Source organism: Chiloscyllium plagiosum, unplaced genomic scaffold, assembly GCF_037043375.1.
Source record: "Chiloscyllium plagiosum isolate Xiang-an unplaced genomic scaffold, Cpla_swu_hap1 HiC_scaffold_19, whole genome shotgun sequence".
Classification (NCBI taxonomy): domain Eukaryota; kingdom Metazoa; phylum Chordata; class Chondrichthyes; order Orectolobiformes; family Hemiscylliidae; genus Chiloscyllium; species Chiloscyllium plagiosum.
This window is the reverse complement of record NW_028270157.1, coordinates 47,462,244-47,478,404: the sequence shown is the minus strand read 5'-3', so window position 1 is coordinate 47,478,404 and position 16,161 is coordinate 47,462,244. Positions and strand designations below refer to the sequence as shown.

General features: G+C 40.6%; 1 protein-coding gene across 20 annotated transcripts in view; it reads left to right on the top strand.

Moving 5' to 3' along the window:
* Positions 1-16,161, top strand: part of LOC122559424 (calcium voltage-gated channel subunit alpha1 C) — a 1,175,809-nt gene that overhangs the window by 358,392 nt on the left and 801,256 nt on the right. The window lies entirely within an intron of this gene.

Genomic DNA, 16,161 nt, shown 5'->3' with positions numbered 1-16,161 from the left:
CATGGTGCAATGAATTTGGGTGCTGCTACTGTCCTCTGACAGACCATTCCTCCCAAATCTGTTTTACATGAGATTAGCCACAGGGGTTTTTTTCCACTGCCTTCCTTGTCCTCTTACTCTGCCTGGTGGTCATCCATTCTCTGCCTGTGGAATCTTAGCCTGTAGAGTGACCACCTCTTTGTACATGCTAATCATGATACTGTCAGCTTTGCAGATGCCCAAAGTTCCAGGTACTTCCCATGTAGAACAGGAGGAGCACACCACAACCTTGAGCTCTCTTTCCACAACTTATCTCTTTAAGTTAAATCCTTTGATTGCCCTTAAAATCATATAATGTTAATTATTCTGGCGCCCTTTTTCTCTATTGCGAAAGTGAGGACTGCAGCTGCTGGAGATTAGAGTTGAGAGTGTAGTGCTGGAAAAGCACAGCAGGTCAGGCAGCAAGAGAATCAACATTTTGGGCAAAAGCCTTTCATCAGGAATGAGGCTGGGGGCCTAGGGTGTGGAAAGATAAATGGGAGGGGGTGGGGCTGAGGGGAAGGTAGCTGAAAGTGTGATAGATGGATGGAGGTGGGGGTGATGGCGGTAGGTCAGAGGGGAGCGTGGAGCGGATAGGTGGAAGGGAAGATGGACAGGTACAACAGGTCATGAGGGTGGTGCCAAGTTAGAAGGTTGGATCTGGAATAAGGTAGGGTGAGGGGAAATGAGGAAACTAGTGAAATCCATATTGATGCCATGGGTTGGAGGGTCCCGAGGTAGAAAATGATGCTTTCTTCCACTGGCGCTGGAGGAGGCCCAAAACCTGCATGTCCTTGGCGGAGTGGGAGGGGAGGTTGAAGTGTTCAGCCACTGGTCGGTGGGGTTGGTTGGTGGTGGCGTCCTGGAGATGTTCTCTGAAGTGCTCTGCAAGTAGGCGTCCTGTCTCCCCAATGTAGAGGACACCACATTGGGAGCAATGGATACAGTAAATGACATGTGGAAGTGCAGGTGAAACTTTGGATGTGGAAGGCTCCTTTGGGCCTTGGATGGAGGTGAGGGGGGAGGTGTGGGTGCAGGTTTTGCAATACCTGTGGTGGCAGGGGAAGGAGCTGGGAGGGGAGGGTGTATGTTTAGGGGGGAGTGGACCTGACGAGGGAGTCATGAAGGGAACGTTTTTTACGGAAAGCGGATTGCGTGGGGAGGGAAATATATCTCTGGTGGTGGGTCCGTTTGTAGGTGGCGGAAATGGTGGAGGATGTAGCTCTGCACTATCACCCTTATACTCAAAATAAGGGCCTTTTGATCGATAAGCAAAAAAAAAGTATAAATACTTTGTTGACCTTGCTCATCCAATCAGTTGCTTCCTCTTGCCCCATTTGAGTTTTTTTAAAATGCTGACATGCAGTCATGTATGGCTGCACTGCTGTTCCTGCAGCTCTGCTGTGCTGCTCCAGACGAGGTTTCCTCTTTCTGTCTAGTCTCTTGTGCTTTCTGATAAACGAGTGTCTGTGTCACATCTTAATCTGATGTTTGGTTTGACCTTGCTGCCTTCAAATCCTTCCTATCCCTCTACCAGCCAATAAACTTATAGACTTCTTGTGATGTCACTCTGTCTTTTATTGCAAAAATAGATAATTTATGAATAAAATATATAAATAAATCCAAAAGGTACACAACAGCTCAGTCCAGACTTTGCAGAAAATACAATGGAATTTGATATTCCTCATTGTTTTTACAATAAGAACTGTTTGTAGGGTTTATAATCTGCTTCACCGCAGCAGTGACTGCAATCACTATTCCCAGGCTGAGGTTGCCTTAAAATGATTCTCTCATCGCTCAGCTGCTTCTCTAGTTGAAAAAGCTACTACAGAATCTATACATCTACAGTACTCTAAAACATGTGCTCGAGTGTGCAGGATCTATCCATCTTGTAGGCAGGAGTTTACCATGATCATATAATTAAGGGCCAATTGGAAGATGGTTCAGAAATTGACATGCCTGAGTAGTTAGGCAGATCTTCAATAATATTTTGTTCACAATCCAATAGAGGCATCAATGGAAATTTTACCCTTGCATTTTTTGTTGATAAGAAACATATATTGCTATCCAAACTGTAGCAAACAAATTAAATCTGTACCTTGGTACAATGAGAAACAGCTGTTTCTGCAGACAAGCATTTATACTTCACAAATGTGGCCCCTATTTAAACAGGACTAAACATCTGGTTTCTGTCAAATTTCATAAACAGCATCATGCTGCACTAATGAAATATATCAAGCTTCTTTTTGGGGAAAAAAGTCCTGGTGCTGGTACAAGAGAACTGAAATAACTTTCTCTGAAATAACAAAATCTTTCACTTATTGTTGGATTGTCCATTGATTGTGGGACGCGATGAAGCCATTTCGCTCATCAAGTCCATGTCAGCTCTCTGTGGAGCAATCCAATTAGTCCCATACACATACTCTATCACTGTAGGTTTATTTAGAGTCACAGAGTTATACAGCACAGAACCAAACCATTACTCACAACTTGTCCTTGCCGACCAGATATCCTAAAATAATTGAGTCCCATTTGCCAGTCATTGGCCCATGTCCCTTTAAAACCTTCTCATATACCCATCCAGATGCCTTTTAAATGTTGTAATTGTACCAGCCTCTATCACTTCCTCTAGAGACAAAAAATACTGCAGATGCTGGAATCCAAAGTCAGTAGGCTGGGGGCAGGAAAAACACAGCAAGCCATGCAGCATCAGGAGGTGGAGAAGTCGACATTTTGGGTGTAACCCTTCTTCAGGACTGGGAGTTGGTGTAAGGGGAACTGCAGATAAAGTGGGTGAAGTGGGGATAGGTGAAGACAGGCTGAGGGTACAACCTGGTTGGTCGATGGGAGGAATGAATCCGGTCAGTTGCTGGGAGGAGTGGAAGGGAGGATGAGGGGCTGGGAAGGGTGTCAGGGGACGGGAGGGGAGTCTATTTGAAATTGGAGAACTCAATGTTGAGTCCTCCACGCTGTAGGATGCCCAGGCGGAAGATGAGGTGTTGTTCCTACAATTTGTGGTTTGGTTCTTTGCGGCAATGGAGGAGGCCAAGGTCTGGTCAACACCTGCGGACCAGGCTGAGATGCTCAGCGAACTGTTACCTAAGTTCACGTTTGGTCTGGAAGATCACAGTGGGAGCACCTGATGCAGTAAATTAGGATGGAAGAGAGGCAGGTGAACCTCTGTCTCACCTGGAAGGACTGTTTGGGGCCTGGATGGAGATGAGGGGGGGGGGGACAGTGGTGTACTGACAGGTTTTGCATCTTTTCTGGTTGCAGGGGAAAGTACCTAGAGGCTCAGGCAGTTGGTGGGGAGAGTGGCACAAACCAAGGGCTGTTGAAGGGAGTGGTCCTTGTGGAAGGCAGAGAGGGGTGGGGAGGGAAGATGGTCTTGGTGGTGGTATCTAGTTGGAATTGGCAGACGTGTTTAAGGATGATGCGTTGGATGCGGGGATTGGTGGGATGTTAATTGAGGACAAAGGGGACTCTGCCTTTATGGTATTTGGAGGTGGGGGGGGGGGGTTTAGAACAGTGGAACGTGGAATGAAGGTGGTGCATTGAAGGGCTGTTTGGATGTCAGGGTGGGGGGAAAGTACATTGTTCGAAATAGGTGGACATCAGGGATGCTTGGGAGTGGAATGTCTCCTCATCCTAGCAGATGTGGCGGAAGTGGAGGAATTGGGAGAACAGGATGGACTTCTTGCAGGATGCTGGGTTAGAGGAGGTATAGTCCAGATAGTTATGGGAGTCTATGGGTTTGTATTAAACATCTGTCTAGAGACTGTTGCTGGAGATGGAAATGGAGAGGTCAAGAAAGGGAAGGGAAGTGTCTGAGTTGAACCAAATTAAACTGAGGGTGGGATGAAAGTTGTGGGCGGAAAATGAACTGCTCCAGTTCAGTCCTCCACTTCCTCTGGCAATTCATTCTATGCATGCACCACCCTCTGCATGAAAAAGTTCTCGGTTAGGTCCCTTTTAAAATTTTCCCCTCTCGCAACCTACACCCTCTACTATTGGATCCCCCTACCCTGGAGACTTGAATTATTCTCCCTATCTATGCCCCTTTTATAAACTTCTATAAGTTCACCTCTCAGCTTCCAACAATCTAGGGAAAACAGCCCTGGCCTATTCAACCTCTTCCTATAGCTGAAGCCATCCAATCCTGGCAACATCCCTGTAAGTCTTTTCTGAACCCTTTTGAAGTTTCATGACAGCTTTGTATGTCTTTTCTAAACCCTTTTGAAGTTTCACAACATCCTTCCTGTAGCAGAGAGACCAGAATTGAACACAGTATTCCAAAAGTGGCCTAACCAATGTCCTATACAGCTGCAACATGACTACCCAAGTCCTCTACTGAATGCAATGACCAATGAAGGCAAGCGTACCAAATGCCTTCTTCACAACCCTGTTTACCTGCGACTCCACTTTCAAAGAACCATGAACGTGCACGCCAAGGTCTCTTTATTCGGCACCACTCCCCAGGACCTTACTATTAAGTGTATAAGTCCTGCCCTAATTTGTCCATACCAAAACTTTTGTTAAGCATCCAATTAGTTTCCTTTCAGAAAGCAGATAATTAATTGGCTGCAATTACATTGGTATTTTTACACTGAGATTTAGTTGAATCAGTAAATTTAAATTACTCAGTTTCCACGATGGGATTTGCATTCATGATTTAAGTTTATAAGTGCATTCTCTGGATTACTAGTCATCTAACATCACCAGGAAGCTATCATTCCCTTAAAATTCCACAAATTTAGTCAACTAATGGAATTTAAATTCTCCAATTGTTGGGATGTGACTTGGACTGACATGTCCAGATTACCAATTCAGACCTCAGAATTATTCACCCAGTAGCATAACTATTATGCCACTATACAATATTCAGTAGCCCACTAGTTTCTTTCCCTGTTTCCTGGGCCTCTAATCATTTGGGTTTCAAAGCGCTGAGCTGGCATAGACCTAGGATAGGCTACAATCCAAACCTTCTAGCATCAGATGTCGAGTGAAGCAAGATATATCTGTGCTGATAGTATGCTGGGTCCTGACTTGGCGAACACCCATGTCTGGGACCTCATTGGCTTATAAGGATGGATGCTGCCTCATTAAAGCTACCCATAAACATTAATGAAGTGCAAGTTCAGAACTAACTGAGTTTCTGTCGTTTCCTACTATTGATATGAATCTGCCAAAGAGTTTCAGGTCTCTTTTCTTCAGAATGTAGAATTGAAAGTATCTTCTTTCCCCCTGTAGACCACTGTTTCACGTACAGATCAATCTTGATCGTCAATAGCATTAACAAACCTTCTAGATTATTTCTGTGCCATCTACAGCTGAGTAAAATGGAACTGATTATGAATGTCTCCATAATTCGTCAATTGTGTGGTAACAGCCTGAATATTTTGTCACTTCACATTTTATCGAAAAATGTGACATTAGAGAAAGCACAGCAGGCCAGGTAGCATCAGGGTTAAACCGGAAACGTTGACTTTCTTGCTCCTAGGATGCTGCCTGACCTGCTGTGCTTTTTCCAATGCCACAGTTTATCGACTCTGACTCTCCAGCATCTGCAGTTCTTGCGATCTCCTAGTTCACATTTTGCTCCATTGATGCTGATGCCTCATCTATAGTGGGATCCAGATTAGACAGCCAGGGTGGCTGACTGTTTTAGGCAAGATGGCACGTGATATTCAAATTGGCGCCATATTATATATCCTCCTCGCAGTTGTGAGGCACTGATATTTGACAGTCAAGTTTGGAATTCTCACAACTACTTGTCTGCTGAGTCTTTCTGATCTGATGCTCCATTAAAATCTCACGATGAACATCCTAAACAGCCCAAGGATGTATTGCTGCAGACAAAAAAATCATCAATTTCACCTGGTTGCATTGGAGCTTAGACTATCTCAGTGAGTGTAGAAGGCTAGTGTAAGGCTATGGAATTTCAATGAACGATAATGCCGAAGCCCTTGGCCAATAATCTTTGGTCATGATGCTGAAATCTGGTTTGCATTGTAAGGGCAAAGTTCATCCACTCTTTTCTTTATTTGAGTTCCTTTTTTCTCTGTAACTAAAATCTCACATTTGTTTTTGTATTTGTCCAATTGATTGGGCAATGACTAGCTGTAGGTGTCCAATGGGTGCTGTGGACAGAGTAGCAATGACTTAGAGTGGTATTTAGGTGAGATGTAGCTATGGGCAGGTGAAATTTGTGGCATGGTGGTTAAACAGCAATTAGAGTAAGAGAATTGAGTTGCATCTGTGAGAGACTGTCAGCCATGTTGGCCAGGTTCTATGGGCAGAGTAACATTGGGGTTGCTGTGCCATAATGTTGCCAGTAAAGGGCAATGCAGGATTGCTAAAATATGTCTGGACACACAGCAGCCTTTCAAAAATGGAATGGGCCCAAGGGATAGCAATCTTTTGGCAAATAGCCATTAAATGTCAAGATGTTTTGGGAGCAGTGTACAGTAAGATAGGGTGAAAATCAGATGTGAGAAACACTGTACAGAAAGGGAAGTTAATGAATGAGGCAAATTTGATAAGGATTGCAGCAAATAACCCTCCAAAAATTTCACTACACCTTGAACTCAGCCAAAAATAGTAAGAGTTAGCCTTGGCATTGTGGCTTCCTTCTGGAAGCAAGATCCTACTTTCAGAACTAGACACTTAAGAATTGACACTGAGAAAGGTTTGGATAATCTATAAACATGCGCAGATAACCATTTCTTTTCTCCACAAATTTTAAAGACATGTGAAATGTGACATAAATTTTGAAAGGATGGTTATTCAATACAATATACAACAGAAATTAACTGAGTAGTTAAGATTTTAAAAATCTATTTGGAGATTCCTAACTCTATGCTTGCCTGCAAATTGTTGGACAGTACCAAGGTGTCAAACTATGCACACTTCAAAAATTAACTGGAGTTAGATATTTAGAAAGGAACAGATTTTTGGAACAGATGACAGATGCTTTAAAAAAAAGTCCTAGGTAAATATTCATTCCAACTAGCTGCCGCCTCATTGTTCTCCAATTTTTGACCTAAAAGAATAAACAATTTTTAAACAGTAGACCCTCGTTCTGACTCTCAATATCTTCAATGAAGTTGATCCTCACTCTTCCACGCTCTAGTGGAAACAAGTTCAATCTGTAAGTCTTACTCATAAGACAAATCACTCGTTTCATATATTCCATGTTTCATGTATGGTCAGTAACATTCATCCCACACAAATTCCTGGTACTGATTATATCCAGAAGAGAGATTCTAACTATCTCTCCTTGACATTCAATGGCTGTGGATCACCATTCATCAGAAACTGAATTGGACCAGCTACACAAATACTGTGGCTACAAGAGCAGGTCAGGGGCTAGGAATCTTGCAGTATGCAACTTACCACCTAATTCCCCAGAGCTTGTCTACCATCTGCAAGGCACAAGTCAGTAATGTGATTCCCACTTGCCTGGATGACTGCAGCTCCAACAACATTCAAGAAGCTTGACTCCATCCAGGGCAAAGCAGCTCACTTGATTGATACTTCTGGAAGGTTCTGTCTTTGTAAAACAACTAGCATCTGTCTCTATCTACTGACATATTGTGCTAGGTAGTACATTGTTTTTCTTTAGTCTACCATTATTTCTAACTCACTGAACTATTTACCTCAATGCATTGAAAAGGCTCGATTTCCAGTTAAATTCCAATCAAACTGACATTAATTGCAGAACTCAGAAATGAAACTGAACCTAAATCTCACCTTAACATGCACAACATAGAAATTGAAATCAAACGTAAACCAAGGCATAGTTTATTTTTCCCATTTTAGAGTCCAAATAATGACATTAAATCATAAGCTAGCTCCTTTGTAACTTTGTTGAAGTCCCCATGACATATTACACTGAATCAAATATTAACTCTTTCAGACCATAAACAATATCTCACTGTCTCATCAATCCCCAAGCCTTTGAATTCTTAAATTCAGACTGTCTAGTGTACCACCATTCTCTCCAAAATCGTGTCCTTTTCTGATTTAAAAGAACAGTAGTTATTGGCTAAAAGAAAACTGACCTAAATTGGCTTCCTGATGGGTCTGATGTCTGCAGAACTGAACGTAATGGACTTCAATCATTTGTTTTTATTATGATGGAGTTTAGTAACACACATTAATTTTTTTGTAGCTGTTTGTGCGATCTGTTTACAAACAAATGACTTTTTAACAGTACCTTAGATCTTTGAACATTGTTTGTTTCTTCTTTGAAACATCTTCTGCGGTGTTTTCGGCAACAGATCTCCAAATTGTGACGTGGAATTCCATTCTCATTACACTTGAAAATCCTTTTGATAGTAGTATGCCTTACCATTACAATTTCTTGTTATCTTGCGCTATCTTCCGTCCTCTGTCATTGAATTACTAAGGACAGTTTGTTCACTTCTGCAGTCATATGTTATGATCCCAGTACTTCTTGCTAATTCAGATCCTAAAATGACAGATTATTTTTTAAGTTATAGTTAATATGCAGTAAGTCACTGAAGCACATTCACATGAGCTACAGAATTTTCTTTAACAACAGAACAGGTTAAGCTAATAACCTTAAATGTTTGTACTAACTGTCATAAACGCAATAATATAAGTGATTTTCCATTAAGACCGCAGGTGTTCACAGTCACATGCTCTTTCTTGGGTTGACTTTCTGACCTTTTTTTTAAAGAAAACCCTTCAGAGAAGTAACCAGCACCCACCTTGGTCCATTCGAAATCTGAAATCCTAACTTGATCTTCATATATATATATATAAACAATGCATCTTTGGTCATATGTTACTAGGAGATTAATTATTGATTGATATGACATCCTTTATCATTGTTGGAAATTCTTTGGAAAGTGGAGGGAGCTTGGACATTTCATTTGGCTTTCATTCCTCAACACCTCAGCCCTAATAGTAGACGTGAATTTGGACATGAAGTTATTCACTGTGGCATGTAGTAATCTGACTTGATTCAATTGTAGACAATTCAATTGTAAATATGTTCATCACAACATTGTGATTTAGCTCACATGATTTCCACTGCTTTTAAAAAGTTCAGATTGCAATGGCAACAATGTTCGAGAACATGTGTAAGCAGAGAGGCAGCAACTGAACCATCTGCATCACTCAAGAAGATATACTGTTGTCATAGAGATGTACAGCATGGAAACAGACCCTTTGGACCAACCCATTCATGCCGAACAGATATCCCAACCCAATCTAGTCCCACCTGCCAGCACCTGGCCCATATCCCTCCAAACTCTTCCTATTTGTATACCCATCCAAATGCCTTTTAAATGTTGCAATTGTACCAGCCTCCACCATTTCCTCTGGCAGCTCATTCCATACACGTATCATCCTTTGCGTGAAAACGTTGCCCCTTAGGTCCCTTTTATATCTTTCCCCTCTCACCATAAACCTATGCCCTTTAGTTCTGGACACTCTCACCCCAGGGAAAAGACTTTGCCTATTTATCCTATCCATGCCCCTCATAATTTTGTAGACCTCTATAATGTCACCCCTCAGCCTCCAACACTCCAGGGAAAACAGCCCCAGCCTGTTCAGCCTCTCCCCATAGCTCAAATTCTCCAACCCTGGCAAATCTTTTCTGAACCCTTTCAAGTTTCACAACGTCTTTCCGATAGGAAGGAGGCCAGAGCTGCACACAATATTCCAACAGTGGCCTGACCAATATCCTGGACCCCATGGCATTATCACTATGGGTGATGCTTTTTGCTTTCAATCAAGTATTAACACTTCATAACTCGTATACAATAAACCCAACCTATTCAATCTTTCCACATAACTCAGGTTTTCTATTCTTGGAACATCTTTCAAACATCTTTATTTCACAAACCAATAAAAGATGAGTAAAAAATAGTAAAGGGAGAAAATAAACATTGAAGGTAATTTCCATGTAATGTCAAGTCAGATAGCATGATTTTTTTTTATTTTATGAAAAGGAAAATAAAGTTTAATGTACATGGGCCCTTAAAGAATGCGGCTGGAAAAATAATAATGAGTTGATCAAATATATTCCATGAGTCTTTATGGTAAAGGGCACTGACAGCATTCCAAAAATAGCAAATCAAAGGACCAAAGGTGGGGAAAAAATAAGTACTCAGAAAACTAATCAGACTAAAGGCCTAAAATCCTTTAGGTCCTAAAGGCTTGACTTTAAAGATTTTGAAGGAAGGAGCTACAGAGACAATGGATGCACAGGTAGCAATTTTCCAAGAATTCCTGCATTCTGGAAAATTCCCAAAGGATTGGAAAATAACCAGTGTAACACCCTTATTTGCTATGGAAGGGTTTTTTTTTTAATTAAAAAAAAAGACAACATAGGCCAAATAGCACAAATCTATAATTGGGAAACTGTTAGAGTCTATTTTACAGGAAATGACAGCATTTGAAATGCATAATATAATCAAGTAGATTCAAGTAGATAAAGGGGAAGTCATGCCTGACAAATGGATTCAAATTTTTTGAGGCGATAACAAGCAAGAGAGATAAAGGGGAACCAGTAAATATAGTGTGTTAGGATTTCTGAAAGGTATTCAGTGTGATACAGCACTTAAGACTGTTGACTGAGATAAGAGGCCATGGTGTTAAGTATAGTATTCTGGCATGGCTGAAGGGATCAATTACCAAATAGAAGGCAGAAATTGAGGAGAAAGGGGTCATTTTCAGTACATCAACTTACATTTTGAGACAGGGATCAGTGAATGGGCTCACAATTCTTTCCAATATATATTAACGATTTGGTTGAAGGAAGTAATGTGCTATTGCCAAATTTGTGGCTAACACAAAATAGGTAGGAAGGCAAGTGGTAGGGATGTTGGAAAGAACTGAACATTATGCTGTTTTGGCTAAATGTCAGTTACATTGGGGTTCTTTGAAACTTTTGTGCCACAACGTGCCTCATTTGCTATCTAACACCACTCTCCTCCCAACAGCATCCCTCGCATCCAATTCTAGTCCTATCTTACCACTCAGTGGATATTCACCAAAAGACCAGCATCTCCAGTATCCATTTAATCTTTAAAAAGCTGCTTTGCACCTGAATAAACATTTGCAATTCAGGAGTGTCCCACACCCTAATGTGTGCACCAACTTGTTGAATGTGCAATACCAACTGAGTGACCAACACATTCAATCAAAAAAGAGTGTCTGATGTGCTCCAAATCCCTTCCCATCCAGATCAATCTCAATTATTTAAGTTTTTGTTGTACTCATTGCAGCTTATCATCATAGTCATATTGTATACAAGAAGCCCTTCAGTCAATCAGGTTTGCATCAACAAAAATGTACAACTCTAAATCTAAAATAGTTCCACTTTCCAGCAGCTGGTCCATAGCCTTGAATGTGAGCACAATCCAAGTGCTCATCAAAAGTTTTTTTTAAAGATTGTGAATTTTCCTATCTCAACTACCCTCACAGACAGTGCATTCCAGATTCCCACCACCCACTGTGTGGAAACATATTTTATTTTCAAATCCCCTCAACCTCCAGCCTTTCACCTTAAAATTATGATCCTTGTTATTGACCCTTCAAATGAAGGGATCAGCTGCTTCTTATCCATGTTGTCCGTGCTCCTCATAATCTAACACACCTCAATCAGATCCTCTCTTAGCCTTCCCTGCTCCAAAGAAAACAGCCCAAGTTTATCCAGCTTTTCTTCATTGTTAAGCTGCCTCATCCCAGACAACATCCTGGAACCTCCTCTGAATCTCATCCAGCGCAATCACATTATTCCTATCGAGCTGTGATCATAATGGCACAGAGTGCTATGGCTGTGGTTTCACTGGAGTCCTCTACAGCTCCAACATGACTTTCCTGCTTTTACAATCTATGCCCCAACTGATAAAAGCAAATGTTCCCTTTGCCTTTTTATTCACTCTATGTTCAGGGATCTGTTGACAAGCACCTAAGATCCTGCTGTTCCTCTGAGATTCTTAGTGTCCTGTCATTCATTGAGTCCTCTTGTGTTATTGATCTGCCATCTGACCAATCCATCTATATCCTCCTGTAATCTATGACCTTCTTCTCACTGTCAATCACCTAACCAGTTTTTGACTCATTCACAAACTTACTTATCATCTCTGTCCCCTCCATATACATTTTTGTGTATATAGTTTTATATACATATCTCTCACAAAATATAACGGATCCAGCATTGACCTCTGAATGGTGCACCACTGGACCCTGGCCTCCAGTCACACAAACAATCTTTCACAACCATCCTTTGTCTCCTGCTACGAAGCCAATTTTGGATCCAGTTTGCCAAATTACCCTGGATCCTATGTGCATTTTCCTTCTTTATCAGTCTGTCATGTAGGACCTTGTCAAAGGTTTTGCTGAAATTTGTATAAACTACATCAACTGCACTACCCTCATCTACACATCTGGTCACTGCCTCAAAACATTCAACCAAATTTGTTAGGGATAATCTCTCTCTGACAAAGGCATACTACTATCCCTGATCAAACCTTGCCTCTCCAGTTGGAAATTAATTCTGTCATTAGACTTTTCTCAAGTGTTTCCTGATCACTGACATTAGAGTCATTTGACTTTAATTTCCTGGTTTATCTCGAAGACCCTTTTTGAAAAGTAGAACCGTAATAACTATCCTCCAGTCTTTTCGCACCTCTGTGGGTGACCCAACACAACCAAATAATCTCATTGCACCTAGAACATGGTCTAAGCTGCAACATGAGCAAAACACATCTAACGAGAATTCAGAAAATGTATAGTACCCTCCAGCAAAAGTCACCATAACTAAGACTGGAGGGAATTACTAACTGCAAGATCAATAGGAACGTCAAGGATAATTTGCATGCTTTTTGGTTTAATATAAATATAAAAATATCAAGGCTTAGAACTATAAATCACTGTGCTGGACTGAAAGAAGAAGACTAAGCTACAAGAGTCTTTATGCCATTGCTGCAGCTGTCATTTTCCACTTTGCAGGCCTGGAAAACTATGCCTAGAAAGTTAAGTACAATCACAAGGTCTTGCCACCATTTACAAGGAGTTGACTAAGAAAGATCTGGTTACAGCAGGCCTGATGGAGTGGAAGATGAATATCTAGGTCAGGAACTATATAGTTAGATGTATCATCATCTGCAATTCCTGACTTTTTCTATGAGTAAGCCTATATGGTGGGTACCTGAATCACAAACTCCTGCATAGCATTAGGATGGCTTCAGGTAAAGGAAATCATAGCTTGACTAATTTATTATAGCTTTATGAGGAAGACTCAACCAGAGTGGATAGAGGTGAACCAATAGATGTGTTGTAGTTGGACTTTCAGAAGGCATTTGGCAAAGTACCTCACAAAAGACTAAGTCATAAGATAAGAGCCCACAGTGGTAGACATAACATATTGGCAAGAATAGAGAACTGGCAGTGGACAGGAAACAGTAAGTGGGGATAGTGGGTTCTTTTTCAGATTGGTGACTGATGGCCAGTGGGGTTCCATGGAGATGGAACTGGAACTTTTTACAATATATACTAATGACTTGGAGGAATGTACTCTAGCCAAATTTATAGATGACACAAAAATATGTGGAAAGGTATGTTGTGAGAAGGTTGCAAACAGTTCACAGAGAAATATTGGTAAGTAAAGTAAATGGGCAAAAAGCTGGCAAATGGATTGTAATGTAGGAGATTGTGAAGTTGTTCATTTTCAAAGGGAGCTCAAACGAACAGATTTTTTTATTTGCAGAGAAACTGCAGAAAGCTGCAATACAAAGGTACAGGGGAGTACATGTATATCAAACACAGGTGCAGAGGGTAATCAGGAATGCTAATGGATTGTTGGCCCTTCTTTCAAGGGGTTGGAGTATAGGAATAGGTAAGTCTCTCTGCAACTGATATAATTTGATTGGAGTCAGCTCAGAGAAGTTTCAGTAGGATGATCCCTAGTATGGAAGGATAGTCTTATGAGCAAAGGCAAAACTGATTGTGACTCTACTCACTGGAATTTAGATGAATGAAAGCATTCCTCACTAATTGATCTAATTGAAACATAGGACCACAGGACATGTCAGAAGTTTTAAAAATTCATTCATGGTTTCAGGGTGTCCTTAGCTAGGCCAGCAATTATTGCCTATCTCGAATTGCCCAGAGGGCAGTTATGAGTCAACCACATTGCTGTAGATCTGGAGTCATATGTAGAGCAGGTAAGGATTGCAGTTTCCTTCCTTAAAGGATATTAGTGAACCAGATAGGAGAAATTAGCAATGGATTCATGGTCATCATTAGACTCATAATGCAGATTTTTATTGAATTCACAAACCGCCATCTGCCGTGGCAGGATTTGAACCCAAGGCCCCAGAACATCACCTGGGTCTTTGAATTATCAGTCCAGTGATAATACAAGTAGGTAATAGCCTCCCATTAGAGCGGGTCACCGATTTAAGATCGAGATGAGGAAGAGCCTCTTCTCTCAGATGGATGTGGGTCTGGAACTCCTTGTCATAGAGAAGTGTGGGGGCATAGTCCTAATGAATATTTAAGATTGTTAGGGGAATCAAGGATTATGGGGAAAATGCAGGGTAGTGCAAGTGAAGAATGCTGGATCATTCCTGATCCGATTGAATGGAGAAGCAGGCTTGACCAACCATACGGCCTACTTCTGATCCTATTAATTGTGCTCTTATGATAAGTGAACTGCCAATATATTTTTGAGACTTGAGTTTATTGCTGTATGTTAAAATACAACTAGACACAATATTATTTTATTTTGTCATGTTTTGTCATTCTTTAAGTGTAAAGTTTTGGTTAGAAAAAAGGATGATGCTGTGTAGTGATATGAATGTACCTTTAAGAGCTCTGCCTTAAACTACTGTCAAAAACTATATTCTATCGAGGTTGATGATACTTTAATTCCATGACTTGTTGGGCAATCTGAAGTTGTAAGTTGTACTATACGTAACTCCGAGCAATTACTTTCTGTAGTTAATCTTACCTTCAAATAAAGAGACCACAATTTTCACCAGGTTTTGTATGTCATTGGTATGTTTATGTCCAAGAAAAGAAAATAACACCAAGTAGGCATGCTGATTGTATTAGATGCTAAGAAGTGCTAGAAACTTTTCACACCAGGTTTTCTTTATCCATCAATTATATAACGTCCTCAAAAAAACTCATTCATATCAGAGAACTACAGCTTCCTTTTCCAGAAACCTTGATGTGATTCTCTGATAGCTCAGTTTTGTGCATCTGTCTTAGTCTGTGTAATAGCTTATCTTTATCTTGGAATTATACGAAAATCTACCCAGAAGAATTCCTCAGCAGTCCTATTAATTTAATAATGTTCCTCTGATTCTTAATATTGGCAAAATAGTTCATCATGTGTTGCTGGAAAAGCGCAGCAGGTCAGGCAGCATCCAAGGAGCAGGAGAATCGATGTTTCGGGCATGAGCCCTTCTTCAGGAAACTTTCAGGCTCATGCCTGAAATGTCGATTCTCCTGCTTCTTGGATGCTACCTGACCTGCTACGCTTTTCCAGCAACACATTTTCAGCTCTGATCTCCAGCATCTGAAGTCCTCACTTTCTCCTCGAAAATAGTTCATCATATCTATATACCAGCCTCATCTTCATTATTCTTTTGGCCAGTTTGACCAGATTTTGTTTGATATGATCTCTATTCTCTGAAGTCTTAGTTACTACTATATAATTTTTTGTAATTTTTCTTGTGTTATTTGATTTGTCACAGGAAATGACTAGGTATCCATTTGGATTTTACTTTGCTTGGATATACATGAAGTACAAAGTGGTTTTAGATATATTTGATTTTTCATCAATCCCATTAATATCTCTGTCTAATAGGTCCCTGTAGCAAGATTAAATTATAATAATTCACTGGAGATGTGAATTTTAAATGTAAAAATTAGCTTTATTTATATTTTTGGCCATGGCTCAACAGTGGCAACTCAGCCTCTGAATTAGAAGATTCAAGTCCCATTGCAAAAAATTGATCAGAACCCAGCTGATGTTCTAATACTGAGGAGTTGCTATCTTTTAGGCATTAAACCAGACGTTCAATGGCCCTTTATTGAACATAAAATATCCAAACACTGCTTAAAGGATAGCAGGGGAATTCATCTTAATGTTTT